The sequence below is a fragment of the Zea mays genome, chromosome 9 (assembly GCF_902167145.1).
Source record: "Zea mays cultivar B73 chromosome 9, Zm-B73-REFERENCE-NAM-5.0, whole genome shotgun sequence".
In the NCBI taxonomy this organism is placed as follows: Eukaryota; Viridiplantae; Streptophyta; class Magnoliopsida; order Poales; family Poaceae; genus Zea; species Zea mays.
Window position 1 is genome coordinate 94,289,497 of NC_050104.1, and position 25,609 is coordinate 94,315,105.

The window sequence follows — 25,609 nt, forward strand, 5'->3', positions numbered from 1 at the left end:
GCATATACACCTCCACATCCGTGGGAGTATGGCCGGATTTGACTTCCTGTACATAAAAGTTACAATGACACATTTCTATGTAATTCAAAGTTACAACATACTGTGACTTACCATTCGCTTAGCCAAGCGCACATGACCATCACCGCCGTAGTTGTGGAACGACTCAGTCCCATGGTTTCCCCTGTTCCTTTCGGAAATGGCACGAAACTCAGCAGAAGCTGTGACAGCCCTCCCAAGTTATCAGGCCCACATGCACCAACCCTTGCCATTAACGGCCTCAGATGGCTGTGCACGTGTACCGGGTAACTTAACAAGGCTATCGAGTTCACCAACTCGAACTCATCATCCCAAGGATCTCCCACATTCATGCATATTACAGTAATCACACTCGATACACACACACTTCAGAGATAGAGCGGAAGACTTTACAAAACATATTTTACATTTCCAAAGCTCAAGTTTTACAACATAAGAAGAATGGTAATTATTACAAGTCCTGATAATACCCAAAGTGCATAACTTATTAAAATAATTGGAAGGGTGAAGCCTCTCCATAAGAGATACACATAAACATTCTAAGCTTCAAGGCCTCCACATGAAGTAACTAACCATAAGATAAGGGAATAAAACTTCTCCTGCAAAAACAACAGGGGATAAAACCCTGAGTATGCAATTACTCAGCAAGACTTACCCGACTAAAGAAAAGACTCTCAAGGGTATGCTAGCTGATTGGGAGTCAAGGTAAAGTTTATCAATGATCAAAGACTCTTTTTTTGCAGAAAAGCTTGCTACCAGTTGATCCTTAAGCCAAGTTTTATTTCACTAGTTAGGTTATTACCTGAATCTATATTTGCATGATCTAGTTCAAGCGCTTGGCCTATACTAGCTCCATTTTATTCATTCTCATATTTCACTTGCTAACTACGATGATGGTCACTGGGATGAGTCTCCATAACCGAGGAGCAACGACGATTCGAACCGATTATACCTAGCTGGGGATCTCTAACCACACGACATATGTAGCACTTAACTCTTGCATATGTCAACCGTTCCCACGGAGTCCTCCATTACATGAACAGGTCCGCGCCACCCGAGAGCACATTACCCTACCAGGCGTGCTACTATGCCAGGAGGGTACATGCTACTCCCGCCATCTCTCCACTCCCAGTGCGCGATTGTCTCTTCACGTATGGAATAGCCGGGTTCAAGCTTACCCTGTCCCATACCAGGGTATGTGGCTAGTTGCAAAGTCTCAACCACAACAGGCTAGTCAACGGTACGGTCCTTAATCGACACAGACGGGCGACTCTGTCTGCTCAGCGCCTGGTCTAGATTTATTAACCATTTCCCCATTTTTGGTACCCGACAGGGGTACTCTTTTCGAGTGACGAGTCCACTCCGGCCGTAGAGGAATCATCACCTTAGTTTGCTTTGATTTTTGAATCAAAAAGCCCATAACCAATGTTCCACAATCATTCTTTTTGAAAACAAATGATTTTTCTGTTTCTAAGCAGGGTTAAGCATTATCAGTTCTTTTTATAAATCAGGGATCAAGGTAAAGTATTCAACTTCCAAGGAATGGTAATGCATCAATTGTTCATCACACAACTCCTATCACCTAATGCATCATTTTAGGTGATAAAGCATTTAAAACACAAGGAAGGGGCAAATGCACCGGGGCTTGCCTTAGTGCAGGAGAAGATCCCAAAATCCTTCTACCCAACCTTTAGTTAGATAGCTCCATCCACTTGATGAGCAGGCATTGGAGTAGACTCCTTCAAACACCACTTCTTCTAGGTGTTCTACAAGTCAATTACAAATACATGTATGCTTATGTTATGATATGAAATGCAAACTCTCATAAGGAGAGGTGGGGAACATAAACACTCCTAAATAAGTACATGACAAGTATACACATACTTCTACATAACCTAGCATTCAATAAAAGTGACCAATTGAATTCACTTAGGTAAACTAGGGAACTAATCCAACCTATATCTCATCCAAAGCTTAAAACTTCTTAAGCATGTCCCTCACTTCACTAAACTACTAGGTGTCCTCATTTCATAGGTGAAATCCTTTTCTTTTTGGGCAATAATTAGTTTGCAAACTAAATCATATCCAAATAGTTCCAAACTTTGCCCAAGGGTTCATCTTCTGATTACAAGCTTCTCCAAACAATTTCATGATTTTTGGTGCTCAACTCTTATTTCTAAAATTCCAATAGTCCTTCCAAGAGCACCTTTAATTCACTTAATATTTTATAACTGCCTTAAAATCCTAAATCTAACTTTACCAGAGAGCTCATGAATCTAGACATCCAACAAAATTTGTCTTGCTATTTTTGGATTTTTCTACAATTTTTGGCACCCTTTCAAAGCTCTTAGATAAATAATAAAGGGAAACGATTTAAGCCTAGGCTGACTCCGACCCACACGGCCCACTACCAGGCCAAAGACGGCCTGTGGCCGGGAGCCCGCGCGTCCACACACCCGACTTTGCACGGAGGCCCTTGGCTTATGGAGAACTCAATCAAGACCCAGGGCCCCTATTTCTCCGTCTCTCTGACAATACACCGAGATCCCTAACTTTATCCTCCTTCACATAGTCACCCCTGAGCTAATGCGACATAAACCCATGCACTAATTTGACCATTACACCATAGGGATCATCATGACCACGGTGCTGGTGGAAATCGGGACTCCGGTGAGCCTGTTCCTAACAACATAGCATGGTAGCGCCCGATTAATTAGTTTGGGAAGGATCGGTAACTCACCACCGCTACGGCGCTCACGCAAACTCAATCAAAGAACACTCGGATTGGCTGGTCCACAAGGCGATGGGTTCGAAGCGGCGTTCACTGACGGCAACATGATGTTCCCAAGGATCTATTACGGTAGAGTTCAATCGAGCAGGATGGTAAGCATCAACGTATGTCAGGGAATTCAGAACATACCAAGTCTTGGTTGCGATTACCTCGGGGAGTGCCGGTCACGGTGAGGCAAGGACTCTGACGTGGAGAAAAGGACTGGGTGCCGGCAACACGAAAACAAAGGCGAGCGTCGATAGCCGGCTTGGAGACTCGGCACGGCTGAGAAGGGGCTCGGCGAGCTCGATGAATGGACGAGGAGTGAGGGGACGCCGACGAGGTGGCTCCACGGTGGGGCGAAGCACAGATGCTAGGAGCCGGTGTTGAGCGTTGCTGCTTCGACGAGCTGCTTAGTGGCTGGACGGCGTTGGAGAGATGGGAGAAGATGCCGACATGGAGGAGACGATTACAGGGAGAGTCCTCGCAACCTCGGTTGAGGAGCACGACGACAGGGAGGAAGACGAGGGGCTGGAAACGAACGAGCAAACTGAGCGCGTGACGGGATAAGAATGACGTAAATGACTAGAAGCAAGGACAGCTTACGGATTAGGTAGAAAGGAGAGGGCGGTGGAGATAAAAAAAATGGAACTCTGTTTTATTCTACCCAAAATCTGAACCACGCTTCAACCACTTGAGACAAAAATGCAGCAGCAGCCGAGTGAACCCACCCTGCGGACCCCCACGCATTTGATCTCATCCACAACCGTGCAAATGGAGCACAGCAGAGCGCAGATTTTTTTTTCCAGAAATATCTGCCATCAACTTCGATGCCGACTAAACACTCCACCCTTCTCCCCCCTTGATCTCTCAATTTGCAGTAATAACAGAGAGATTATGCTGAATATATATGTTCTCCAATCAACCCTCTATCAAATTGCTATAGAAACCATAGCCTTATACTTCCTGGATTCAACACCAAACAACCCAAAAAAATGGGTGAAAACACAGAACTCCAATTCAGCTAACTGAATAACAAACTAACCTCCCCATCTGACAGCACATATTTTGACCCAATTTTCTCCAAGGTTAGTGCAGCACTAATCAAAGATCTTCAAAGTCACTATAGGGTTCTGGGACTCAAACTTCACAGTTCCAAAGTTACGGTGCCCAGAAATCAACCAAATTTTATTAGCGCCTTTCTGCTGGTCTGAATTTCGAGTTCAGATCACCCCCTCCTCCTTCTTTTCTGCTCGAGGCAGTTTGAGCCTCCCTTTTCTCCCAAACCAATATGGTGTCAAGCCAAACTTTCATAATAAAATTTGTTCATTGATATACAGTCTCCAACGTTACTACAAACTTCTTGGTCCAATCACACAAGAATCACAAGTTATGATACTCCGGAGTTGGTCATAATTTATTGAAATTCGTTTTTAGCTTTTGAATCACATTCAATTCACAGCACCGATTGGCAGTCAATGTTCGAGGCATTTAACTTAGGTTTCTATACAGTACCAGACCCAAACCTTCTCAAGAGAGTTGTTCACCTTTCTATGGTTTACCAATTCACTATAGACACCATGGTCCAACACTTTATGGATTAGCCACAAAAGAGCTCTGAAGTTCAGCAAATTGCACTGAAATTCAGTTTTCATTGGACTGAGTGAAATCCAGTTTGTGTGACTGACAGTCCCACTTTGGGCAGTATTTACACCACTTTTTGTGTAGGGTCACGCCCAACACACTTTAAGGAACTTATTCACTAACATATGGTTTTCAAACTTTCCACAATAACTTCAGTCCAAAAGCATATAGATCAAGCACCACAAAGCTCCAAAGTTTAATCAGACACATATTTCAGACTTAGGCTACTGCACAACAGTCAATACTCTTTTATCTGACAGCACAACTTTGTGCAGTGTTTTCTCTCATTTCTAAGGAGTTTTAAGGGTATGTCCCTTACTAGAGATTACTCCCCCAACATTGGTCGCCAAGTTTGCTACAGAAACTACAGCCTAAAACAAAGGGATTGACCACCAAGGAGCTCCAAACTTGACACTTTTATCTGAAATTCAGGTCTCAATCAGCCATAGACTAAGTCTGAAATAAAACCTGTCAGTTCCACTTTGAACCACTTTTTCTCCTAGTTCCATGCGGATTTAGGGCTAGTACACTTAATACAAGTTGTTCTCGTACAATTACTCAACAAGTTTGTTACAGTGACCATTAACCAAAACCTCTTGGATTTCAAACTACAATAGCCCAAAGTTTGCTCCAATTGCTGAAATTCAGAATCTGAATTTCACTAAGTCTGAAATCCATATTTTCTAACAGCTCTTCTTTAAACCAGTTCTTCTCCAAATTCCATATAGATTTAAGGATAGGTTACTTCATCAAAGTCACACTCCTCACATAGCTGTATAACTTTGTTACAATGACCACCTTCCAAATGTTTATAGATCAGAAGTTATAAAGGACCAAAATTGCCTAGTTGCTACTATTTTCAGCAATTCCAATTTGAGCTCAAAACTGAACTTCTGTGATTTACTCCAATTTTCTTCACAAAACATGGGAATCTCCAAATAATAAAATTGTGTAGCTTTGGAAATCCTACCAACTTGGTATTTTTACCTCTTGCAAAATGTGGCTAGATCTCCAAATCCACTTTTGGGCTCCAGTTTAGGGGTTAGATATACTCTTAATCCACATATCAAAAGCAAACTTATCCATCCTCCTAAAGCAAAGTTGCTCCTTAATCTCAAATCCAACTTTGGCTTATAGAACTCAGGTCCAAAGTATCCTTGATTTAGGAGTTGTTTGCTTACACTCAATTCCAATCAAGGTTTTCAAGCCTTAGGATTTTGAAGTTAATCCTTCGGTCCAAGTATTTCTTCCACTTGATCTATCTTTGAAAACAAATTTTCTATAGACTCTAGGAATTTTCTTTAGCACTTCAAGACTCCAAGTCAATTTGTTACTTGCTCAAGGGATGACCTACTCCTGTTTAGCTTAGGTCCTTAACTAGGTCCTCTGCTCTGCACATAGCATCACCTTATTGTAAAATTATTGATCTAGTGAATGCATTCTAGGTGTAACAAGCAAGTTAATGCAAATGCTTATGATGACATGTCAGAGTTTTAGTTCATGTAACACCAGGGGTGTTACAGTCTTCCCCCCTAAAAAGAAATCTCGTCCCGAGATTAAAACTCTAGGCTAGATAATGGAAAAGGAAACGCTTCACCAGTTTCTTTCCCCATTACTCCTATAAGGCAAGGGTGTGTCCTTATTAGTTTATATCAGAAATGAACTACACAAACCTTAGGTTTACAGGGCACTAGAAACTCAGGAACACGCTCTTCTAGATACTCCTCCAATTCCTATGTGGTTTTATCTTCATTGGGTTAGTTCCACTGTAGCTTGTAAAATTTGATAACTTTTCTTCAAGTGACCGATCCTTTTGATCCAAAACCTTTATGGAATATTCCAAGTAGGTTAAATCTGGTCCACGGTTAACATCTGAAATCTCAATAACATGCTCAGGGACTCGAAGACATTTCTTTAACGGAGACACGTGGAACATGTTGTGCACTATTGGAAGATCTTCTAACAATTGTTCCTTATAAGCCACAGGTTCACCAAAACCTTTGTTTCGAAGCTTGGTAGTCTTCGTGAACAGGAAAAGATAGCATAGAAAGGCAAAGACAGATAGCAGGAATAGGGTGGACGAAACATGTACTAATACTGCTACATAGGGGGCTTAATTTAAAATTGTATGTCATGATGCATGCTCGTCCTATTCGTCCTCACAATTCTTGCCAACATATGGTGGCTTTCACGTTCTATGGCGGTGGCATACCTACTCACTCATTATTTATCACTAGTCGCACTTTCATAGGGTTTAGTTAGTGTACCTGCAAAAAAATTGCATTATAGTTGTGGGTTAGTGGTTAGCATCCTAAACTAAGCCACCTTATAGTTCTTAACTTAACTATATACTATTTGCACTTCGACTATCAGGATTTGATCATATTCTTAAGTTTTTCCAAAATAGTTTGGACTCAAAATCCTTTTGAAGTTTATCAAAGGATTGCTTTAATATCCATGATAATGGGGGATCGCTCCGATACCACGCTGTGACAGCCCTCCCAAGTTATCAGGCCCACATGCACCAACCCTTGCCATTAACGGCCTCAGATGGCTGCGCACGTGTACCGGGTAACTTAACAAGGCTATCGAGTTCACCAACTCGAACTCATCATGCCAAGGATCTCCCACATTCATGCATATTACAGTAATCACACTCGATACACACACACTTCAGAGATAGAGCGGAAGACTTTACAAAACATATTTTACGTTTCCAAAGCTCAAGTTTTACAACATAAGAAGAATGGTAATTATTACAAGTCCTGATAATACCCAAAGTGCATAACTTATTAAAATAATTGGAAGGGTGAAGCCTTTCCATAAGAGATACACATAAACATTCTAAGCTTCAAGGCCTCCACATGAAGTAACTAACCATAAGATAAGGGAATAAAACTTCTCCTGCAAAAACAACAGGGGATAAAACCCTGAGTATGCAATTACTCAGCAAGACTTACCCGACTAAAGAAAAGACTCTCAAGGGTATGCTAGCTGATTGGGAGTCAAGGTAAAGTTTATCAATGATCAAAGACTCTTTTTTTGCAGAAAAGCTTGCTACCAGTTGATCCTTAAGCCAAGTTTTATTTCACTAGTTAGGTTATTACCTGAATCTATATTTGCATGATCTAGTTCAAGCACTTGGCCTATACTAGCTCCATTTTATTCATTCTCATATTTCACTTGCTAACTACGATGATGGTCACCGGGATGAGTCTCCATAACCGAGGAGCAACGACGATTCGAACCGATTATACCCAGCTGGGGATCTCTAACCACACGACATATGTAGCACTTAACCCTTGCATATGTCGACCGTTCCCACGGAGTCCACCACTACATGAACAGGTCCGCGCCACCCGAGAGCACATTACCCTACCAGGCGTGCTACTATGCCAGGAGGGTACATGCTACTCCCGCCATCTCTCCACTCCCAGTGCGCGATTGTCTCTTCACGTATGGAATAGCCGGGTTCAAGCTTACCCTGTCCCATACCAGGGTATGTGGCTAGTTGCAAAGTCTCAACCACAACAGGCCAGTCAACGGTACGGTACTTAATCGACACAGACGGGCGACTCTGTCTGCTCAGCGCCTGGTCTAGATTTATTAACCATTTCCCCATTTTTGGTACCCGGCAGGGGTACTCTTTTCGAGTGACGAGTCCACTCCGGCCGTAGAGGAATCATCACCTTAGTTTGCTTTGATTTTTGAATCAAAAAGCCCATAACCAATGTTCCATAATCATTCTTTTTGAAAACAAATGATTTTTCTGTTTCTAAGTAGGGTTAAGCATTATCAGTTCTTTTTATAAATCAGGGATCAAGGTAAAGTATTCAACTTCCAAGAAATGGTAATGCATCAATTGTTCATCACACAACTCCTATCACCTAATGCATCATTTTAGGTGATAAAGCATTTAAAACACAAGGAAGGGGCAAATGCACCGGGGCTTGCCTTAGTGCAGGAGAAGATCCCAAAATCCTTCTACCCAACCTTTAGTTAGATAGCTCCATCCACTTGATGAGCAGGCATTGGAGTAGACTCCTTCAAACACCACTTCTTCTAGGTGTTCTACAAGTCAATTACAAATACATGTATGCTTATGTTATGATATGAAATGCAAACTCTCATAAGGAGAGGTGGGGAACATAAACACTCCTAAATAAGTACATGACAAGTATACACATACTTCTACATAACCTAGCATTCAATAAAAGTGACCAATTGAATTCACTTAGGTAAACTAGGGAACTAATCCAACTTATATCTCATCCAAAGCTTAAAACTTCTTAAGCATGTCCCTCACTTCACTAAACTACTAGGTGTCCTCATTTCATAGGTGAAATCCTTTTCTTTTTGGGCAATAATTAGTTTGCAAACTAAATCATACCCAAATAGTTCCAAACTTTGCCCAAGGGTTCATCTTCTGATAACAAGCTTCTCCAAACAATTTCATGTTTTTTGGTGCTGAACTCTTATTTCTAAAATTCCAATAGTCCTTCCAAGAGCACCTTTAATTCACTTAATATTTTATAACTGCCTTAAAATCCTATATCTAACTTTACCAGAGAGCTCATGAATCTAGACATCCAACAAAATTTGTCTTGCTATTTTTGGATTTTTCTACAATTTTTGGCACCCTTTCAAAGCTCTCAGATAAATAATAAAGGGAAACGATTTAAGCCTAGGCTGACTCCGGCCCACACAGCCCACTACCAGGCCAAAGACGGCCTGTGGCTAGGAGCCCGCGCGTCCACACACCCAACTTTGCACGGAGGCCCTTGGCTTATGGAGAACTCAATCAAGACCCAGGGCCACTATTTCTCCGTCTCTCTGACAATACACCGAGATCCCTGAACCCATGCACTAATTTGACCATTACACCATAGGGATCATCATGACCACGGTGCTGGTGAAAATCGGGACTCCGGTGAGCCTGTTCCTAACAACATAGCATGGTAGCACCCGACTAATTAGTTTGGGAAGGATCGGTAACTCACCACCGCTACGGTACTCACGCAAACTCAATCAAAGAACACTCGGATTGGCTGGTCCACAAGGCGATGGGTTCGAAGCGGCGTTCACTGACGGTGACATGATGTTCCCAAGGATTTATTACGGTAGAGTTCAATCGAGCAGGATGGTAAGCATCAACGTATGTCAGGGAATTCAGAACATACCAAGTCTTGGCTGCGATTACCTCGGGGAGTGCCGGTCACGGTGAGGCAAGAACTCTGACGTGGAGAAAAGGACTAGGTGCCGGCAACACGAAAACAAAGGCGAGCGTCGATAGCCAGCTTGGAGACTCGGCACGGCTGAGAAGGGGCTCGGCGAGCTCGATGAATGGACGAGGAGTGAGGGGACGCCGACGAGGTGGCTCCACGGTGGGGCGAAGCACAGATGCTAGGAGCCGGTGTTGAGCGTTGCTGCTCCGGCGAGCTGCTTAGTGGCTAGACGGCGTTGGAGAGATGGGGGAAGATGCCGACATGGAGGAGACGATTACAGGGAGAGTCCTCGCAACCTCGGTTGAGGAGCACGACGAGAGGGAGGAAGACGAGGGGCTGGAAACGAACGAGCAAACTGAGCGCGTGACGGGATAAGAATGACGGAAATGACTAGAAGCAAGGACAGCTTACGGATCAGGTAGAAAGGAGAGGGCGGTGGAGATAAAAAAATGGAACTCTGTTTTATTCTACCCAAAATCTGAACCACGCTTCAACCACTTGAGACAAAAATGCAGCAGCAGCCGAGTGAACCCACCCTGCGGACCCCCACACATTTGATCTCATCCACAACCGTGCAAATGGAGCACAGCAGAGCGCAGATTTTTTTTCCAGAAATATCTGCCATCAACTTCGATGCCGACTGAACGCTCCACCCTTCTCCCCCCTTGATCTCTCAATTTGCAGTAATAACAGAGAGGTTATGCTGAATATATATGTTCTCCAATCAACCCTCTATCAAATTGCTATAGAAACCATAGCCTTATACTTCCTGGATTCAACACCAAACAACCCAAAAAAATGGGTGAAAACACAGAACTCCAATTCAGCTAACTGAATAACAAACTAACCTCCCCATCTGACAGCACGAATTTTGACCCAATTTTCTCCAAGGTTAGTGCAGCACTAATCAAAGATCTTCAAAGTCACTATAGGGTTCTGGGACTCAACCTTCACAGTTCCAAAGTTACGGTGCCCAGAAATCAACCAAATTTTATTAGCGCCTTTCTGCTGGTCTGAATTTCGAGTTCAGATCACCCCCTCCTCCTTTTCTGCTCGAGGCAGTTTGAGCCTCCCTTTTCTCCCAAGCCAATATGGTGTCAAGCCAAACCTTCATAATAAAATTTGTTCATTGATATACGGTCTCCAACGTTACTACAAACTTCTTGGTCCAATCACACAAGAATCACAAGTTATGATACTCCGGAGTTGGTCATAATTTACTGAAATTTGTTTTTAGCTTTTGAATCACATTCAATTCACAGCACCGATTGGCAGCCAATGTTCGAGGCATTTAACTTAGGTTTCTATACAGTACCAGACCCAAACCTTCTCAAGAGAGTTGTTCACCTTTCTATGGTTTACCAATTCACTATAGACACCATGGTCCAACACTTTATGGATTAGCCACAAAAGAGCTCTGAAGTTCAGCAAATTGCACTGAAATTCAGTTTTCATTGGACTGAGTGAAATCCAGTTTGTGTGACTGACAGTCCCACTTTGGGCAGTATTTACACCACTTTTTGTGTAGGGTCAACTATCGGCGTTTCGAGACTGGGGGGTCCCTAAGCCGACGAGTGAATGTCGCCGCGTGCCCCAGCCCAGATGGGTCGACGCGAGGCCGAGCGCGAAGGGGGAAAGCGAGGTGGCCGGAGATGGGCGTGAGAGAGGTGGAAATCCCGCGGCCTTCGTGTTCGTCCCGCGCCCAGGTCGGGTGCGCTTGCAGTAGGGGATTACAAGCGTCCACGCGGGAGAGGGAGCGAGCGGCTTCAAGCGAGCGCCTGTCTCGTCCTCGTCCCCGCGCGGCCAACCCTTTCTAAGAGGGCCCTGGTCCTTCCTTTTATAGGCGTAAGGAGAGGATCCAGGTGTACAATGGGGGGTATAACAGAGTGCTACGTGTCTAGCGGAGGAGAGCTAGCGCCCTAAGTACATGCCGTCGTGGCAGCCGGAGAGATTTTGGCACCCAGCTGGTGTGATGTCGTGGCCATCGGAGGAGTGCTGGAGCCTGGCGGAGGGACAGCTGTCGGAGCTGTTGAGTCCTTGCTGACGTCCTCTTGCTTCCGTAAGGGGGCTGAGAGCAGCCGTCGTCACAGAGTATGCGGGGCGCCATCATTGCCTATCTGGCGGAGCGAGCCAGATGGGACGCCGGTCTTGTTCCCCATGGCCCGAGTCAGCTCGGGGTAGGGTGATGATGGCGTCTCCTGTTGACGTGGCTGGTCTGCGCCCTAGGTTGGGCGATGTGGAAGCTCCTCCGAAGCCGAGGTCGAGTCTGTCTTCCGTGGCCGAGGTCGAGTCCGAGCCCCTGGTTCGGGCGAGGCGGAGACCGTCGGCTGAGGCCAGGGCGGAGTCCGAGCCCTGGGGTCGGGCGAAGCAGAGTTCGTCGTCTTCTGGGGCTGAGCCCGAGTCCGAGCCCTGGGTCGGGCGGAGCGGAGTTCGTCGTCTTCCGGGACTTAGCCCGAGTCCGAGCCCTGGGTCGGGCGGAGCGGAGTTCGTCGTCTTCCGGGGCTTAGCCCGAGTCCGAGCCCTGGGTCGGGCGGAGCGGAGTTCGTCGTCTTCCGGGGCTTAGCCCGAGTCCGAGCCCTGGGTCGGGCGGAGCGGAGTTCGTCGTCTTCCGGGGCTTAGCCCGAGTCTGAGCCCTGGGTCGGGCGGAGCGGAGTTCGCCGTCTTCCGAGGCTTAGCCCGAGTCCGAGCCCTGGGTCGGGCGGAGCGGAGCTTCCTATGGTGCCTGCGGCCGGGCCTGACTGCCTGTCAGCCTCACTCTGTCAAGTGGCACCGCAGTCGGAGCGGCGCAGGTGGCGCTGTCTTTCTGTCAGGCCGGTCAGTGGAGCGGCGAAGTGACGGCGGTCACTTTGGCTCTGTCGGCTGGGGGGCGCGCGTCAGGATAAAGGTGTCAGACCGCCTTTGCATTAAATGCTCCTACGATTTGGTCGGTCGGTGCGGCGATTTGGTCAGGGTTGCTTCTTGGCGAAGACAGGGCCTCGGGCGAGCCGGAAATATGTTCGCCGCTGGAGGGGGTAGCCCCCGAGGCCTCGGAGGAGTGGTTTGACTCCTCCGAGGTCTTAATGCCTCGCATAATGCTTCGGCTGGTCTGGTCGTTCCCTCATGCGAGCTGGCCGTAGCCCGGGTGTACGGTCGGGTCCCAAGTTCTCGGGCTGGTATGTTGACGCTGTCAACGGTTCGGCCGGAGCCGGGTTTGCGAGAGCAGCCCCCGAGCCTCTGCATAGGGCGAGAGGGCGATCAGGGACAGACTCGACTTTTTTACATACGCCCCTGCGTCGCCTTTCCGCAAGGAGGAGGGGGGGGAGAGCGCCATGTTGCCCTCGATGGGCGCCGAACATGGTGTCTCCGGTGAGCTGCAGGCGGGTAATCCGAGTGGACGTCCGTGCCCCGTTCGTTAGGGGTCGGCTAGGGGCCCAGAGGCGCGCCCAAAAGTACCTGCGGGTGATCTGCCGGACCTGGTCCCCTAGCGACGGGGTCCGAGGGCTCGATGCCTCCCTCTGATGGGATTCCGTTACAAGATCGTTCCCGCTGGTCTCGGAAATGTCCTAGGGTACCTCGGGAGCGCAGCCCGAGCCTTGGTTATGTATCGAATGTACCCATGGTCATCCCTCGCTCCGTGTCTGAGGCGGCTGTGAACCCTTTGGGGGCCAGCCTTCGAACCCCTGATCAGTAGTGGGCGCGGAGCCCGAGTAGCCTGAGGCGGCCATGGAACCCTTCCGAGGGGCCGGCCTTCGAACCTCTGACCAGTAGTGGGTGTAGAGCCCACGCGATCTGAGGCGGCTGTCGAACCCTTCCGAGGGGCCAGCCTTCGAACCTCTGATCAGTAGGGAGGCTCGGAGCCTGGTTCCTTCACGGGGAAGGATCCTTTTCGGGGTATCCCCCTTTCCCGATCCCTGTTGCAAGAGAGAGAAAGAGAAAAAAAGGAAAAGGATACGAAATCGAACGACGCGGCGTACCTTTTTTGACGCTGTCATTATGGCGAAGGCGAAGCGTCGCCCGCTTCTCCTGCCAGAGGCGCCGCGTGTCCCGCCGCGGAGTTAATGTGACGGGGCGCACGTTTCGCGGGGCGGCTGTTGCGCGTGCGCGAGCCGTTTGAGGAACGACTGTTTTGCTTCGTGTTTTTGAATCCCGCGGCCGGTCCGGGCGGAACGTTGAACGGGTCTCGCTTTGGCCTTTATATACTCGAGGGAGGGCCTGGCGGTGGTTCTTTGCTCCGCTTCCTGCCTCCCTCTTAGGTTTTCGTAACCTGAGAGATTTAGCCAGAAAAAGAAACTGCCCACCCTGTCCTTCGCGCCGCCACCCCTTCTGCTAGGTGATGGCCGACCGGGTGACCATCATCCCGCCGCGCGACCCATGGCCTTTCTCCACAGTGACGGCGGGCGATCTAGAGGATCTTGTTGCTGAGGGTTTACTTCGCCCTCTCTCCGATGAGAGGCGGCCGGAATGGATTCCTCCCGTGAGTGGAGCCGCTCCGTCCCCACCGCCGGGGTACGTCGTGAGCTTCGTCTCCTTCCACGAGCGGGGATTTGGTGTGCCGGCGAGCCGCTTTATGCGGGCGATCCTACACCATTACGGGGTGGAGTTGCACAACCTTAGCCCCAACTCCATCTCGCAGGCCGCCATCTTCGTAGCGGTGTGCGAGGGGTACTTGGGGATCGCCCCCCATTGGGATTTGTGGACCCATCTCTTTTTCGCGGAGCTTTTCGCTTCGCCGACGGGGGAGAGAAAGGTTCGCGCGGCAGTGCGGGCCGGCGGCTGCACCCTCCTGCTGAGGCAGTCGCGGGCGTCGCTGTATATTCTCGCCATCCTCGCGTCCTCGAACAAGGGGTGGCAGCGCCGGTGGTTCTACCTCTGGAATGATGGCAAGTTGCTCCCGCCGTTCTCCCAGCGAGTATTCACCATCGCCGCCGATGCTTGGCGCCATGGGACCCCGCACGAAAGACAGAAGAACCTCGAACCCCTTCTCAAGGCCTTGGAGGCGTTGCGGAAGGGGGGACTCACCGCCGCGGGAGTGATTGCCGCCATCCACCACCGGAGGGTGCTTCCCTTGGCGGAGCGACGGTTGCCGCTTTGGGAGATGACACCGGAGGCTGACTTGGAGGGCTCGCGGATGTCCTCGGATCCTCTTCCCTTCGATGTCCTCCACAGGCGGGTGGCCGTTGCGTTGGGGAAGCCGGACCCCAGCGCCTTCTCCCAGCCTTTGATGCGCCCTGACCAAGGGTGCGTGACTCTGGTGAGTGCCCACTCCTTCTTTCCTCTTGCGTCGGATTGCCCCTAGTTTTTACGGTTGGGATTTCCATCCGTCTTCAGGAGGTAGGGTGGCACAAGCCTTCCCTGCCACGGGTCCCGCAGGATGCGGTGGACCGAGCAGCGCGGCGGGTTGCCACGGAGGAGAAGAAGAAAAAGAAGGACGCGGAGAAGGCCCGGGCCCGCGAGCGGATGCGGGCTCGAGACGGCTTGGAAAAGCTCCGTCGTCGGCAGGAGAGGGAGGGGCTCCCGAGGGAGCCGTCGCCGGAAACGCCTGACGACGACGACGATGATGAAGATGACGACGAGGAAGACGACATGGCTGCTCGCCTTGGTCTCAGCCCTGGCTTGGGGTTAGGCCGGGAGCTGTCAAGCCAGCCCCCGAGCGGGCTGATGCCGTCAGTCCTCGGAGCCGGGATGCCGGGGTCCCGGCCCGAAGAGCGGGGGCAGTCTGAGAGGGTACCTGACCCCTCGGCTAGGGGAGTTGAGGCGACCCCGGGGAGCCAGGCCGAGGCGTCTGTTCCCCGAGAGTCGTCGCCCACGCCGGCAGCGCAGGAGAGCGACCCTCAGGTCGCCGTGGCAGTGCCTGAGCAGTCCGTCCCCCGGGCATCCAAAGCGCCCAAAGCAAGGGCGGTGTCGAAGCTGCCGGTGAAGCGGACCTCGGCGGCGGCTTTGGGGGTCGAGACCCGAGAGATCTCCCCTCAGGCACGGTTGATCATGGCCCGGAGCGGGTAAGTATCTTGGAACGTCTTCGTCCTGGCTTTTCATTCGTATGTCCCAACCGTGATTTTTCTTTCCCCCTTAGCAAGCGAAGCCATGGCCTGACCGACCTGGCTCCCCGAAAGGCCCTTAAGACGGCGTCGGCTTGCGCAGCCGGCGCCGCTCCGGGTCTTGCTGTTCAGCTGACCTTCTCGCAAGGCGCTCCACAGCAGGGGGCTCAGGCGGCACCAGTCGCCGTGGAGCGAGTTCTCGAGGCTGGCTCTTCTGCCGAGGTGGCCATCGTGCTAGGGGAGGCGGCTGACGCGGATGTGGCCCCGGCCCCACCGGACGTGCCGGCGGTGCTGGCACCTGTGGCTACCGAAGCCGCCGCCGTCCCGGTCGGGGAGCGACCGGTCGCTGCCGACGCTGAGACGTCCGAGGCGTCGGCGCTTGGTGCCTCGGAGGAGGGGGCGTGGAGACGCGATCCGTCCCGCCGGGCGGCAGCCTTGTCGCTGTGTGGCGGGGCTCCGAGGGTCAGCGCCAGTTGCTCCGGTTCCGGACCCGTGAGGCCTCGGATCCCGTCTTCGTTCTCGACGATGAACGGGAGGAACAGTCCTGGGACGAGCTTCGCGAGTGTGCCGAAGCAACGGTGGGGTCGCTCCGGTCGTCGCTGGAGGTTTTCTGCAGGGACGTCCCCAAAATCCTCCAGGTAGCGGTTTCAGGCATACCTTTTCTCCTTTGTGACCAGGGCGTCTTCTCGTGACGTCCCGCTTTCTTCCCTCAGGATCTGACGGATCTGAGCGCCGCCAAGTCGTCGTTCATCCGCCGCGAGGTCGACGTCTGGGGCTCGCTGCGATCCCTGAGGACCTCGCTCGCCGGGGCAGCTGCGCGCCTCTCTCAGCAGGGCGCCGAGGCGGTGGACCTTCGGTTGCTCTGCACCGATCTGAGAGCCGAGGCGGCAGCGGCACGCGCGGAGGCGGCCGCGGCGCGCGCAGAAGTGCAACGACTGCAGTCGGAGTTCGACCGGATCGTCAATGAGCGGGACCAATCTCGGGGCCGGGCTGCCGAGGCCGAAAGCCGGGCTGGAGCCCTTGCAGCCGACCTAGCCGTAGCCCAGGTTGCAGCTTCGGAGCAGCGTGCCCGAGCCGGAGGTACGCCTTGGCCATCTTCGGTTTTCGTTTCTGCTTGTTTCCTCCGCTTGTGTTTGAGATCTTTCCTCTGGCTGTTCGCAGAGCTCGAGTCCGCCCTTGATGAGTCCGCCAAGGCGCTTGCCGAGGCGCTTGCCGAGGCGGCCGAGCAGAGGGTGGCCGACCACGCGGCCATGTCCGAGGCCGTCTCGGACTTCTGCCGGGTCCTTGGCTCTGGCGACGTCCCCTCAGGAAGCTCCCCTCAAAATCGCCTGCAGGTCTTGGGCGATCATGTGCGCAGTAGACTTCGCGAGGCGCTACAACACGACGTCAGGCGGGCCTTCGCCGTGCTCGCTTCCCACTATGTTGTGGACCTGGAGCGGGTCAGCGAGGGGTACTGCCTTCCTGACGAAGATGAAGCCACCCTGGCAGAAGTCCAGAGGCTCGATGCGGCCGCCGCGGATCCGAGCGCAGTGCTGGCGACCACCTTCGAGGCAGAGATCCTCCCGCCTGCGCCGTCATCCGAAGCCGGGATGGACTTTGCCGAGGCCGGGGACGAAGCCGAAGGCGCGGGTCCTTCCCGGGGCGACGCCTAACTCCGTCGGAGCAGTTTCTGTTGGATGCACGTGTGTCTTTCTGCGGCCGCTGAGGCCTGAACACTTTATTACCGTTGCATGAAGTCGTGCTCTTTTCCCTTTTATTTTGCGTGTCCGGCCCCGCCTGTCAGTAGCAGGGTGGTTTCCCCAAGTAGGGGTCACTTTTCGTGGCGGGTGACGAGTGAGGTGTCCATAACCCGGAGGTGTAGGAGTCCCTCGGCTCAGTCGGCCTTGCCACTTACATGCACCCGCGTTCGCTCCTTGGGGTCTTGCTTCCGACATAGCCGGGGGAACACAAAAGCCCTTTCGATTGAAAATTTTGACGCAGAGGGGTTCCCCCCTTTTTAGCCCCCGAGGGAGGGTCGGGTTCTGCCGAGGCAAGGCCGACCCTTCCTTGATGACTAAAACCTCGCCTTGACTGTCGGCCAGTTCGTTTGTTCCGGGCTTCAGAACTTTGGCGATAACAAGCGGCCCTTCCCAGGGGTGCGTGTAGCTCCCGGGTGTCTTCAACAAGGGCTCGGGGTGCTGCGCGATGGCCGCGATCTTCTCCGGATCGGCTTCGATGCCTCGCTTGGAGACGATGAACCCCAAGAGCATGCCTCGGGGCACCCCGAAGACACACTTTTCGGGATTGAGCTTGACGCCTTTCGCCTCTTTGATGAACCCTGCCGCCATTAGCTTGCGGATCTCCTCGCCTATGGCTCTGCGCTTCTCCTCGTCGAATCGGCGCAGAGGCTGCTTGACGGGTCGGGCTCCGGCTCGGATGTCCAGCGAGTGCTCGGCGGCATCCCTCGGTATGCCGGGAATGTCCAAGGGACTCCGCGCGAAGACGTCGGCGTTCGCGCGGAGAAAGTCGACGAGCACTGCTTCCTATTTGGGATCGAGCCCGGAGCCGATCCGGATCTGCTTGGAGGCGTCGCTGCTGGGGTCGAGGGGGACGGCCTTAATCGTCTCCGCTGGCTCAAAGTTGCCGGAATGACGCTTCACATCTGGCACCTCCTTAGAGAGGCTCTCCAGGTCGGCGATGAGGGCCTCGGACTCGGCGAGGGCCTCGGCGTACTCCACGCACTCCACGTCGCATTCGAACGCGCGTTTGTACGTGGGGCCGACGGTGATGACCCCGTTGGGGCCCGGCATCTTGAGCTTCAGGTAGGTGTAGTTGGGGACGGCCATGAACTTCGCGTAGCATGGCCTCCCCAGTACCGCGTGGTAGGTTCCTTGGAACCCGACCACCTCAAACGTCAGGGTCTCCCTTCGGAAGTTGGAGGGTGTTCCGAAGCAGACGGGAAGGTCGAGTTGTCTGAGGGGCTGGACGCGCTTCCCGAGAATGATCCCATGGAAGGGCGCAGCGCCTGCCCGGACAGAGGACAGATCGACACGCAGGAGCCCGAGGGTCTCGGCGTAGATGATGTTGAGGCTGCTGCCTCCGTCCATGAGGACCTTGGTGAGCCTGACGTTGCCGATGACGGGGTCGACGACGAGCGGGTATTTCCCCGGGCTCGGCACATGGTCGGGGTGGTCGGCTTGGTCGAAAGTGATGGGCTTGTCGGACCAGTCTAGGTAGACTGGCGCCGCCACCTTCACCGAATAGACCTCCCGGCGCTCTTGCTTGCGGTGCCGAGCCGAGGCATCCGCCGCTTGCCCACCGTAGATCATGAAGCAGTCGCGGACCTTGGGGAACTCTCCTGCTTGGTGATCTTCCTTCTTGTCGTCGTCGCGGGCCTTGCCACCCTCCGTGGGTGGCCCGGCCCTGTGGAAGTGGCGCCGAAGCATGACGCACTCCTCAAGGGTGTGCTTGACAGGCCCCTGGTGATAGGGGCACGGCTCCTTGAGCATCTTGTCGAAGAGGTTGGCACCTCCGGGGGGTTTCTGAGGGTTCTTGTACTCGGCGGCGGCGACAAGGTCCGCGTCGGCGGCGTCGCGTTTCGCTTGCGACTTCTTCTTGCCCTTCTTCTTGGCGCCGCGCTGAGTTGACGCCTCGGGGGCATCTTCCGATGGGCGACCCTGGGGCTGCTTGTCCTTCCGGAAGATAGCCTCGACCGCCTCCTGGCCGGAGGCGAACTTGGTGGCGATGTCCATCAGCTCGCTCGCCCTGGTGGGGGTCTTGCGACCCAGCTTGCTCACCAGGTCGCGGCAGGTGGTGCTAGCGAGGAACGCGCCGATGACATCCGAGTCGGTGATGTTGGGCAGCTCGGTGCGCTGCTTCGAGAATCGCCGGATGTAGTCCCAGAGAGACTCTCGCGGCTGCTGTCGGCAGCTTCGGAGGTCCCAGGAATTCCCGGGGCGCACGTACGTGCCCTGGAAATTGCCGGCGAAAGCTTGGACTAGGTCGTCCTAGTTGGAGATCTGCCCCGGAGGCAGGTGCTCCAACCAGGCGCGGGCGGTGTCGGAGAGAAACAGGGGGAGGTTACGGATGATGAGGTTGTCATCGTCCGTTCCACCTAGTTGGCAGGCCAGACTGTAGTCCGCGAGCCACAGTTCCGGTCTCGTCTCCCCCGAGTACTTTGTGATAGTAGTCGGGGGTCGAAACCGGGTCGGGAACGGCGCCCGTCGTATGGCCCGGCTGAAGGCCTGCGGACCGGGTGGTTCGGGCGAAGGACTCCGATCCTCCCCGCTGTCGTAGCATCCCCCACGCCTGGGGTGGTAGCCTCGGCGCACCCTCTCGTCGAGGTGGGCTTGACGGTCGTGGTGATGGTGCTCGTTGCCGAGGCGACCCGGGGCCACAGGCGCTGTGTTGCGCGTGCGCCCGGTGTAGATCGAGGCTTCCCGCATGAATCGGGAAGTCGCGACATGAGGTTCCAAGGGGTACCCCTGCCTTCGGGAGGCGGAGCTCTTGGCCCGTCGGACCGTGGTGCCTTCTAGGAGATCCTTGAGCTCTCCCTGGATTCGCCGCCCCTCGGTGGTTGATGGCTCCGGCATCGCGCGGAGGAACATTGCTGCTGCAGCCAGGTTCTGGCCGACCCCACTGGATGCGGGTGGTGGCCTGAACCTGACGTCGTCGGCGATGCGGTGCTAGAAGCCCTGGGGTAGATGACGTATTTCTCCGGCCGGAGGTTGGCCCGCCCATGCCTGCCCGACGTCCCGGCGGACCGGCTCAAGCGCTCCTGCTCCCTCGTCGAGCCTGACCTGCACCCCGCGGATTTGCTCGAGCTGTGGGTCATGGTCCCCTGCCTAAACGGGGACCACAGCTAGCTCCCATGGGATGTCAACGCGAGGCACCGGCCTAGGGAGATCACCGTCCTCCGGCATGCCGAGATGGTTGCCTTCGGAGTGACCCCCTAGATCGACGTGGAAACATTCGCGGCTTGGGTCGCAGCCCTCGTCGCCGAGGCTACGGCTACCATCGGAACAGTCGGAAAGGCAGTAGTCACATGCGGTCATGAAGTCCCGCATGGCACTGGGGTTGCCAAGTCCAGAGAAATCCCAACAGAAGCTGGGCTCGTCGTCTTCCTCGGACCCAGAGGGCCCGTAGGTCGAGACGTCCGTCAGCCGGTCCCAAGGTGACCGCATACGAAACCCCAGAGGGTTTGGGCTCGCCTCTACGAGAGCGCCCGCCAAAGCGAAGCCGCTAGGCGGGTTGAGGCTGAATCCAAATGACGTGGGATGGGAATCGGTCGGTACCTCTTGGTCGACGGGCGGTGATGAAGTCACGTCGGGGACTGACTGCACCGTCGTCTTAGGTACGAGGGTGACGTCCAGCAAGCTTTTCGCGAGCGTGCTGGCGTCGTCCGCTTGCTCGAGATTGGCGTGTTGCGGGGAGATGGCGCTCGTCTTCGTCTCAAGCGCGAGGTCGATGCCCGGTGCGCCCCCCGTTGGGGTGCTGGCACTATCGGCTCGCTCGACAGCCGACGAGGCGCTGCCTCCTGCTTGGCCTTGGTTGCCCCGCCTTCCCCTCCATCGACGGGGAAGAGGGCGGGATGAGCTCGAAGGTTGTTCTTCCACCACGCGGGGAAGACGTCGTCGATTCCGCCGCCGGCGGGCGGGCTGTCGGCCGCCATTGCCGCTGTCGCTCGGCGGTGGAATGAGTATCATGTCATAGCTGCCGTCGAGGGACATGAACTCAAGACTCCCGAAACGGAGCACCGTCCCGGGTTGGAGAGGTTGCTGGAGACTGCCCATCTGGAGCTTGACGGGAAGCTATTCGTCAACACGCAGCAGGCCCCTACCTGGCGCGCCAACTGTCGGCGTTTCGAGACCGGGGGGGTCCCTAAGCTGACGAGTGAATGTCGCCGCGTGCCCCAGCCTAGATGGGTCGACGCGAGGCCGAGCGCGAAGGGGGGAAGCGAGGTGGCCGGAGATGGGTGTGAGAGAGGTGGAAATCCTGCGGCCTTCATGTTCGTCCCGCGCCCAGGTCGGGTGCGCTTGCAGTAGGGGGTTACAAGCGTCCACGCGGGAGAGGGAGCGAGCGGCTTCAAGCGAGCGCCTGTCTCGTCCTCGTCCCCGCGCGGCCAACTCCCTCTAAGAGGGCCCTGGTCCTTCCTTTTATAGGCGTAAGGAGAGGATCCAGGTGTACAATGGGGGGTATAGCAGAGTGCTACGTGTCTAGCGGAGGAGAGCTAGCGCCCTAAGTACATGCCGTCGTGGCAGCCAAAGAGATTTTGGCACCCAGCTGGTGTGATGTCGTGGCCGTCGGAGGAGTGCTGGAGCCTGGCGGAGGGACAACTGTCGGAGTTGTTGAGTCCTTGTTGACGTCCTCTTGCTTCCGTAAGGAGGCTGAGAGCAGCCGTCGTCACAGAGTATGCGAGGCGCCATCATTGCCTATCTGGCGGAGCGAGCCAGATGGGACGCCGGTCTTGTTCCCCATGGCCCGAGTCAGCTCGGGGTAGGGTGATGATGGCGCCTCCTGTTGATGTGGCTGGTCTGCGCCCTAGGTTGGGCGATGTGGAAGCTCCTCCGAAGCCGAGGTCGAGTCTGTCTTCCGTGGCCAAGGTCGAGTCCGAGCCCCTGGTTCGGGCGAGGCGGAGACCGTCGGCTGAGGCCAGGGCGGAGTCCGAGCCCTAGGGTCGGGCGAAGCGGAGTTCGTCGTCTTCTGGGGCTGAGCCCGAGTCTGAGCCCTGGGTCGGTCGGAGCGGAGTTCGTCGTCTTCCGGGACTTAGCCCGAGTCCGAGCCCTGGGTCGGGCGGAGCGGAGTTCGTCGTCTTCCGGGGCTTAGCCCGAGTCCGAGCCCTGGGTCGAGCGGAGCGGAGTTCGTCGTCTTCCGGGGCTTAGCCCGAGTCCGAGCCCTGGGTCGGGCGGAGCGAAGTTCGTCGTCTTCCGGGGCTTAGCCCGAGTCCGAGCCCTGGGTCGGGCGGAGCGGAGTTCGTCGTCTTCCGGGGCTTAGCCCGAGTCCGAGCCCTGGGTCGGGCGGAGCAGAGTTCGCCGTCTTCCGGGGCTTAGCCCGAGTCCGAGCCGTGGGTCGGGCGGAGCAGAGTTCGCCGTCTTCCGGGGCTTAGCCCGAGTCCGAGCCCTGGGTCGGGCGGAGCGGAGCTTCCTATGGTGCCTGCGGCCGGGCCTGACTGCCTGTCAGCCTCACTCTGTCAAGTGGCATTGCAGTCGGAGCGGCGCAGATGGCGCTGTCTTTCTGTCAGGCCGGTCAGTGGAGCGGCGAAGTGACGGCGGTCACTTCGGCTCTGTCGGCTGGGGGGCGCGCGTCAGGATAAAGGTGTCAGGCCGCCTTTGCATTAAATGCTTCTGCGATTTGGTCGGTCGGTGCGGCGATTTGGTCAGGGTTGCTTCTTGGCGAAGACAGGGCCTCGGGCGAGCCGGAAATATGTTCGCCGCTGGAGGGGGGCCTCGGGCGAGACGGAAATCCTCCGGGGTCGGCTGCCCTTGTCCGAGGCTAGGCTCGGGCGAGGCGTGATCGAGTCCCTCGAATGGACTGATCCCTGACCTAATCGCACCCATCAGGCCTTTGCAGCTTTATGCTGATGGGGGTTACCAGCTCAGAATTAGGAGCCTTGAGGGTACCCCTAATTATGGTCCCCGACAGGTCACGCCCAACACACTTTAAGGAATTTATTCACTAACATATGGTCTTCAAACTTTCCACAATAACTTCAGTCCAAAACCATATAAATCAAGCACCACAAAGCTCCAAAAGTTTAATCAGACACATATTTCAGACTTAGGCTACTGCACAACAGTCAATACTCTTTTATCTGACAGCACAACTTTGTGCAGTGTTTTCTCTCATTTCTAAGGAGTTTCAAGGGTATGTCCCTTACTAGAGATTACTCCCCCAACATTGGTCTCCAAGTTTGCTACAGAAACTACAGCCTAAAAACAAAGGGATTGACCACCAAGGAGCTCCAAACTTGACACTTTTATCTGAAATTCAGGTCTCAATCAGCCATAGACTAAGTCTGAAATAAAACCTGTCAGTTCCACTTTGAACCACTTTTTCTCCTAGTTCCATGCGGATTTAGGGCTAGTACACTTAATACAAGTTGTTCTCCTACAATTACTCAACACGTTTGTTACAGTGACCATTAACCAAAACCTCTTGGATTTCAAACTACAATAGCCCAAAGTTTGCTCCAATTGCTGAAATTCAGAATCTGAATTTCACTAAGTCTGAAATCCATATTTTCTAACAGCTCTTCTTTAAACCAGTTCTTCTCCAAATTCCATATAGATTTAAGGATAGGTTACTTCATCAAAGTCACACTCCTCACATAGCTGTATAACTTTGTTACAATGACCACCTTCCAAATGTTTATAGATCAGAAGTTATAAAGGACCAAAATTGCCTAGTTGCTACTATTTTCAGCAATTCCAATTTGAGCTCAAAACTGAACTTCTGTGATTTACTCCAATTTTCTTCACAAAACATGGGAATCTCCAAATAATAAAATTGTGTAGCTTTGGAAATCCTACCAACTTGGTATTTTTACCTCTTGCAAAATGTGGCTAGATCTCCAAATCCACTTTTGGGCTCCAGTTTAGGGGTTAGAGATACTCCTAATCCACATATCAAAAGCAAACTTATCCATCCTCCTAAAGCAAAGTTGCTCCTTAATCTCAAATCCAACTTTGGCTTATAGAACTCAGGTCCAAAGTATCCTTGATTTAGGAGTTGTTTGCATACACTCAATTCCAATCAAGGTTTTCAAGCCTTAGGATTTTGAAGTTAATCCTTCGGTCCAAGTATTTCTTCCACTTGATCTATCTTTGAAAACAAATTTTCTATAGACTCTAGGAATTTCCTTTAGCACTTCAAGACTCCAAGTCAATTTGTTACTTGCTCAAGGGATGACCTACTCCTGTTTAGCTTAGGTCCTTAACTAGGTCCTCTGCTCTGCACATAGCATCACCTTATTGTAAAATTATTGATCTAGTGAATGCATTCTAGGTGTAACAAGCAAGTTAATGCAAATGCTTATGATGACATGTCAGAGTTTTAGTTCATGTAACACCAGGGGTGTTACAGAAGCCCACCATCTGCACAAGGCCCGATAACCGTCTGATCAGGTGGCCATCCATGGCACCGACACCTACATGAAATTTTTTAAATAAAGCAAGCAAATACATGGCTTCGTGCGATATGAGATGCGACAACCTGTTTACCTCTAGGTATTGCTCCTCCGTCAAGTAAATTGATGACCACTCGGCCTTGGTATTTGGCATCGGTCGATCATCAGCATTTGCTCTGTACCATGCCTTTATAGCCTGAATTCGTGCATAGTATATTTCATCTGCAACGACATCGTTCGCGTTATACTCAAACACGTAACGAGCGTTCATATCATATGATCCATCGTCCGACAACTTGTACCGTTTCTGCAAAAAAATTAGTGTTATCATAAAAGCAACCATATATGGAATAACTAAATTAGTATAAACAATTCATACCCAGAATGCATCCCAAACTAGTGCCTGTGTGTTGCCAAACGTTCTACAGACACCATAGCAATAATGCTCCCAAGTGGTGGCGAGGACAGACTCGCCAGTAGGCAAAGTCACAAGACCAGGCCAGTGCAGACGAACAAGATTACCAAGGACCATGTTCACCTGCCTGTAGTGTCCTGTGCCTGTGAACGAGTCGTCGATCCAAGTCCTGCAAACAGAAAACAATGTAGAAATTAAAAAATAACTTTCAATAACATTTAAGCAAAGATATGTCACTCACTTTCCACTAGGCTTTATCAAAACCCGAGATTCGGGTGGAAGCTCTGGAGGTGGTCCAACAAAATGCAGCTTTCTCGTTCTCCTAACTCGAAAAGTTCCAGACCCAGCTGCGGAATCTCCACCAGCCCCAAAATCCCCAGCCCCAAAATCCCCACCAGCATC

At 52.8% G+C, this 25,609-nt stretch overlaps 1 long non-coding RNA gene across 1 annotated transcript; it reads right to left on the reverse strand.

The window, feature by feature from the left end:
• Positions 1-452: 452 nt before the first annotated feature.
• Positions 453-24,929, reverse strand: LOC118473367 (uncharacterized). Its single transcript, XR_004852707.1, has 2 exons — positions 24,887-24,929; positions 453-8,521 (listed from the first exon to the last, which is right to left on the reverse strand). It is a non-coding gene; the product is annotated as an uncharacterized lncRNA (long non-coding RNA).
• Positions 24,930-25,609: the final 680 nt, after the last annotated feature.